Below are 6,817 nucleotides of genomic sequence, written 5' to 3' on the forward strand. Positions count from 1 at the left end.
GAGAGAGAGAGAGAGAGAGAGAGAGAGAGAGAGAGAGAGAGAGAGGAAGAGAATACTTTTCAAGCACTTCCACACTAACTGGGGACTAAGTAATTGAAATATATGGCTCTATAGGGGTCACTCTCATTTAAAACCATTACACATATGTAATAGGTAGTAAGAAATGCTGAGGCCAAGAGTACTGGGTACCCAGTTTCCCCAATCAAGAACATCTTTCATGTAGACTACATTATGGTTCTGAATGTTTATCTTAGTGACAGACATTCCCTGTCTTTGAATTTCCACTTCTGTATACTGTGCCACATGGATATCACATGGCCTACCTTCAGTTTCCAGAATAACCTGGACTTGAAGCAGGAAAACTTTTAACACCTACATTTCCTTCCATTGGTGGGTTGTTGATAGGCAATGCCATCAAGGTATGTGATATTGTCCACTTTCCTTGTACTTGCCATTTTCTTTTTGCCATAATTTTAAGACCTGAATCTTATTTTGCATCTTATTTTCCCCTGTACCATTCATTCACTTTCTTCCCTTGCCCCTATGCCTCATAGTATCTAGTCTGCAAACTTTAGCTTCTGTTGCTGAATAAAATTTTTCTGCTCGGTTTACAATGCTACAGAGTATTCACTCAACAGACATAGATGACTTATTTGGTGAGGAAGTCTGGCTAGAGATTCATGACACAGATATCCTTTTTTCTTTATAGGAACAACTGTTTAAAACCTCTCACTCTTTCTAGATATTGGTTGGCCAATATGTACAAGTTCTAGTTAGTGGAATCTAAGGGAAAGCGATGGACATGTTTTCATCCTCTGATACCTCTATCAAGAGCTCTGTTGTTGGCTTGCTCTTATCTTCACTGCCATTGGATACAGAAGATCTAGTGGAAGTTTGGAGTTCCTGGAGGAAATGGAAACATGTACCAAAAAAGATGTAAAGTGTCTAACTGTGCAAAAGTCAAACCTTCACTAGCCCACAACCTTCACTGTGGGTATATGAAAAACCAACACATTGATACTAACATATTGAGATTATACAGATGAATTATTTCACACTAACCAATTCATGTAACAGAGATATACCCGTGATTTTCAAAGTATTAGAGTCTGTGTCAAGGCAGTATGGTTGGGGGAAAACTATCTATGACATTGCTGATCTGTAGCTGTTTGATGACAATTGGTTGGGGCAGTTGGCAGAAGGAGATGAAAGACACATGATCTACATTCTCTAGGAAGCAATATCTTCACAATTAGATAAAGACATTTTTTTTTTCTGAGCCTGGCTGTGGTTGCACACCCCTTTAATCCCAGAACTTGGGAAGCAGAGGCAGGAAGATTTCTGTGAATTTAAAACCAACCTGGTCTATGGAATGAGTTTCAGGACAGCCAGGGATACACAGAAAAACCTTGTCTAGAAAAAGAAAGAGAGAGAGAGAGAGAGAGAGAGAGAGAGAGAGAGAGAGAGAGAGAGAAGGAAAGAAGGAAAGAAGGAAAGAAAGAAGGAAAGAAAGGACAGAAGAAAGAAAGAAGGAAAGAAAGGAAGGAAGGAAGAAAGGAAGGAAGAAAAAAAAGAAAAGAAAAACATCTTTGGGTACTGGAGAGATGGATTAGCAGTCAAGAGCAATTATTACTCTTGTAGACCCAAGTTTGGTAGCCAGCACCCACATGGTACATCTGAGCTGTCCATGAATTCAGTTGCAGGGGATCAGATGCCCTCTTCTGAGCTTGTGGACACCAAACACACATGTGATGCACATCCATGCATGCAGGCAAAACCCTCAAACACATAAATTATAAAAATCTAAGGGTGTTTGTTTTTTTGTAAATGAAAAATTTCTTGCGTTGTTATGAATGTCACTGAAACAGAGTAGCATGAGTTAGTAAAAGACTGATCACTTAGGGGAAGGAAAGGTTGTTTTGATTGTTTGTTTGTTTTTGAGAAAGCTGAAATTAATCAAGAAAGAAAAACCATCTATATTATGAGGAAATAATCAAAAGCCTGCTGAGTGTTTTCTGGGTGCCAGCTGATATGGGCATTCTTTGGCCAAATTCCCTGCTTATTGTGAATGTGTTCTGTCCATTCTTCATCACAAAGACTGAGGCTTAGGATAGTTCAGTTCTTGTCTGAGGATGTGAAGCTCCTGAGCTGTGGCGCTGGCATGGCAGCCTGTGGTCCTTCGCTTCATGCTTGTACGCCTTCATCACTGGATTGCTACTAGAGCCCACCGGATGATACTGGGTTTGAGAGCAAGTGCAGACCCTCCCCCCTATAAAACACACACAGTATTAGATTTTCATTTGCCAAAAGCATTGAGTTTTTAAGATTTTTTCTTTGCTTTTACCTCGGGGGAATATTAATCTGTACAGATTTATTACTAATTCCATGGTAACATGCCTAGAGACTCATTTAAAAAAAATCTGTTGCTTGTAAAAGAAGGCCATCCTGTTCTAGACATTTTAGGGACTTTGTTCACTCTAGGATGAAATATTACCTCAAGGATCATTGTAGAAGAGAAAGTACAGGAAAAGTAACTCCTCTTCCTCCCACGCATCTGTCTTCTCTCTGATACAAGCAGTATTTGTGTTAGCAGGGTCTGTTCTTCCATCTCAGTGACCTATGCTGTCTTTCAATAACTCCCCTTTTTTCAAGGTTGTCCAGTTTGGACTTAAAACAACACTTCCAGAAGAAAGCCATTCACTCCCTAGAGCATTCCCTCATTTTCTCCTCCCTCCCTCTCTCCCTCCCTCCGTCCCTCTCCCTCTCCCTCTCTCTCTCTCTCTCTCTCTCTCTCTCTTTACATTTTTCATCTCTATAATCTAATAGCTTAAATGCTTTATCTAGTACTTATGATATTTTTTATATGTGACTATAGCACAGAACAATCTTGTTGCTTATTCTGACCAATTCAGGACTTCTAGTGGCTATCCCCAGTTTCCTGTCCCACACTGTTACATATCTCCCTTCAATTTCCTGACCCTCTGTACTTCTCCCCTGTCTCCTCTCACACCTGATCTTGCCCCCTTTTTCCTCCCCCTCTCTTCTCCCTCCCAGATCCCTCCCTCCCTCTATCTTCCATGGTATATTTCTTCTTCCTTCTGAGTAGGACTGTAGCATCCACACTTTGGTGTGGTCTTCCTTCTTGGGTTTCATATGGTCTGTGAGTTGTATTGTGGGTATTCCGAGCTTATTTTTTTTTGGCTAATATCCACTTAGAAGTGAGTACATACCATGAGTGTTCTTTTGTGACTGGGTTACCTCATTCAGGATGATATTTTCTAGTTTCATCCATTTGCCTAAGAATTTCATGAAGTCATTGTTTTTTAATAGCTGAGTAGTACTCCATTGTGTAAATGTACCACATTTTCTGTATCCATTCCTCTGTTGAAAGTCATCTGGGTTCTTTCTAGCTTCTGGGTATTATAAATAAGGCTGCTATGAACATAGTGGAACATATGTCCTTGTTATATGTTGGAGCATCTTTTGGGTATATGCCCAGGAGTGGTATAGCTGGGTCCTCAATGCTATGTCCAGTTTATTGAGGAACTGCTAGACTGATTTCCTGAGTGGTTGTACCAGTTTACAAGACCACCAGCAACTGCTTTCTCCAGGTCCTCACCAGCATCTGCTGTCACCTGAATTTTTGATCTTTAGCCATTCAGACACCATTCTGTCTGGTGTGAGGTAGAATCTCAGGGTCATTTTGATTTGCATTTCCCTTATGACCATCTCAAAAATATTAATCAAGAATTGCTCCTGTTTAAAGGAAATGCAGGGACAAAGAGTGGAGCAGAGACTGCCCCACCTAGAGATCCATCCCACCTACAGACACCAAACTCAGATATTATTGCTGATGCCAAGAAGCGCTTGCTGACAGGAGCCAGGTATAACTGTCTCCTAAGAGGCTCTGCCAGAGCCTGACCAATACGACATGGAGACACACAGCCAACCATTAGACTAAGCCCAGGGACCGCAATGGAGGAGGAGTTAGGGGAAGGACTGAAGGAACTGAAGGGGTTAGCAACGCCACAGGAAGAACAACAATATCAACCAACCAGACCCCCCTCAGAGCTCCAAGGGACTAAACCACCAACCAAAGCGTACACATGGAGGGACCTACGGCTCCAGCTGCGTATGTAGCAGAGGATGGCCTTATCTGAATCAATGGGAGGGGAGCCCCTTGGTCCTATGGAGGCTTGATACCCCAGTGTAGGAGAATGCTAGGGTGTTGAGGTGGGAGGAGGTAGGTGTGTTGGGGAGAACCCTCATAGAAGCAAGGGGATAGAGGGGGATAGGGGGTTTAACTGGGAAGAGGGGGTAACATCTGAAATGTAAATAAATAAAATAACCAATGAAAAATTTGGTAAGAATTCATTATGTTCGTAGTATTTCAGAGACGGAATGGTTTTGGGAATACGACTTCTGCTTCCACAAAACTTAGACCTCAGTGCAACAAGAATTTACACACACAAGAAAATACATACATTAGTACACATACTAATAATTTTATAAAACTGTTGTAAAATACTTTTTGTCAGTTAAGATTAGCAGTGTGCCATCATGTCGTTGCTGGGAATTGAACTCAGGATCTTTGGAAGAGCAGCCAGTGCTCTTAACCACTGAGCCATCAAATGTAAATAAAGAAAATATCTAATAAAAATATATATAAAATTACAAGCCCTTAGAAACAGTGATCGTGGGAGTGTTCATGTAATTGGGTTTAACGCCTTGCTTTTTCTTTGACTATTTGTATTTATTGCATTGCTTGTTCCTTGACTATTTGCATCTATTGTATTGCTAGACCCTCAACCTAGAACTGGCCTTAATACATGCATGTGATCAAAATGGTCTAAAAGCATAAAGGAGGGGGGGATGGGATGGGGGTTCTAGGGAGGGGAAATGTGGCAAGGGAATGACATTTGTATTGTAAATAAATAAAGTATCCAATAAAAACACAAAAAAATACAGAAAAAATAGTGTAAAAGCATAAAATAATTTTTTTCTCAATCAATTGCCTTTATGTATTACAGATTATTCCTGGAATATGATGGGTTAGCTTTCTAATTCTTATGACTTAGAAGCCAGATTTTAGATTTTGAATTTAATCTTCTTTTGGTCAAGGAATATGTAGTCTAGGTCTCTCTTGGTACCTCAGTCAGTCACAGGACCATGGGGTAAGGGCTGGTAACCTGCAATCCACAATATGCTACTATCCAGTTCTTAGGCATCTCACTATAATATCCACATAGACTATTTCAGATTAGGATTGGTATGCCACTGCCTCTTAGTTGAGCAGATCTGTTTCTCGGTTATCTCTGTTCTATTCTTCAGGAACTTTTCTGGGGTATTTCATGTCTCTCTAACACTATGAGAATGAACAAATTCCAGTTCATGACAGTTTAGATATTTATTTCTTTTCTAATTCATTATTTGTTTCCGACTCTTGTGGGGTCCTGGGTGTTGGTGAGAAGCCTGGGGAAGCTTGTATGGTCTCTCCTTTTCATGCCTGTTTCTGAACCCAGTTTGTCTGTTGCTCTACTGATATCATATGGATAGGAAAATGCTTGGGATTGGAGGGAGTTATAGAAAGTGGGTCAAGGCATATTTACCCAATACGATTCTGCATGCTTGCTCTCTTTGGCCTTCCCCCCCCCCATCTTGGTGACTTTGTGCAGCTAAGATCCCCCCATCCCCACCCCAACCTGCAAGGCCACTCCTTAGGCAGGACATAGCAACATCTAAGCAACTAGTCAGGTTTCATAATGTTTACTCTGCACATGGGAAGTGTGTGTGTGTGTGTGTGTGTGTGTGTGTGTGTGTGTATGTGTATGTGTGTGTGTAAGGGCTAATGGACATGTTAGAGTCTCAGGGATGGCTTCCCTATCATATGTTTTCTCTTATCCATTTCTCTGTTTAGCTCAGACCAAGCCAGGAGATGTGCTACTTAATGCCCAAGAAGGAGATCAGTATTCCCTTTTCACGTGTTACTCTAGCCTCTGTGAATGGTTCTTTTAATCCATGCACTTGGCCTGGGGTAGGATTAGATAGCTGTGACTTCCAGATTGCAAATGAATGGCTATATGGGATTAAAGACAGGTGAGACCTGGTTCTGCTGGTTCTGCTGGTTCTGCTGGTTCTGCTCGTTTTGCTGGTTCTGCTGGTTCTGCTAATGGTAAGTCCTGTGTATTGCATTTGAAATCTCAAAAGAATGAGAATGTATTTTGTACCTACTCTTCTTTGCATCAACTTTAGTTGATGTCTTACTTATCCTTGCTATTGACACAGTGCCACAGAGCTGGTGAGTTATAATGAAAATTGATTTATTTTAGCTAAGTACTCTGGCTCAACATCAACAAACTGAATTTGTGGATTGTCTTTTGTTTGTCAGACTCTTGAGGTGGTATAGGAGAAGCAAAACACAAGTGAGATCTAGCCAAACTGATTGTAAGTCTGATTCACCTTTGAGATAATACATTAACCCTTGAATTATTTGAATGGCTTTTACTAAGGACAGCAGAATTCTAATAATATCTGGTCCCACAAGTTAACATGACATCATGGGGATTAAAATTCAGCATGGGTCTTAGAAGGGACAAATTATACTCAAACCATACAGTTGGAAATATCAGAAATCAAAAGCATACTTTCTCATACTGTATTTCAATATGTGCTATAAAAGAAAACTTAGATTAAGATGAGTCTTCATAACAAAATGATTGAATTGAAAAGTCCAATTAGGTTGAAGTCTCTAAGAATTTAAACTTTAAATAAATACTTGAAGGATGGGCAGGTGTTTGGGTTAGACATGGTCAAATGA

The sequence above is a fragment of the Grammomys surdaster genome, unplaced genomic scaffold, assembly GCF_004785775.1.
Source record: "Grammomys surdaster isolate TR1022 unplaced genomic scaffold, NIH_TR_1.0 125581, whole genome shotgun sequence".
Lineage (NCBI taxonomy): Eukaryota > Metazoa > Chordata > Mammalia > Rodentia > Muridae > Grammomys > Grammomys surdaster.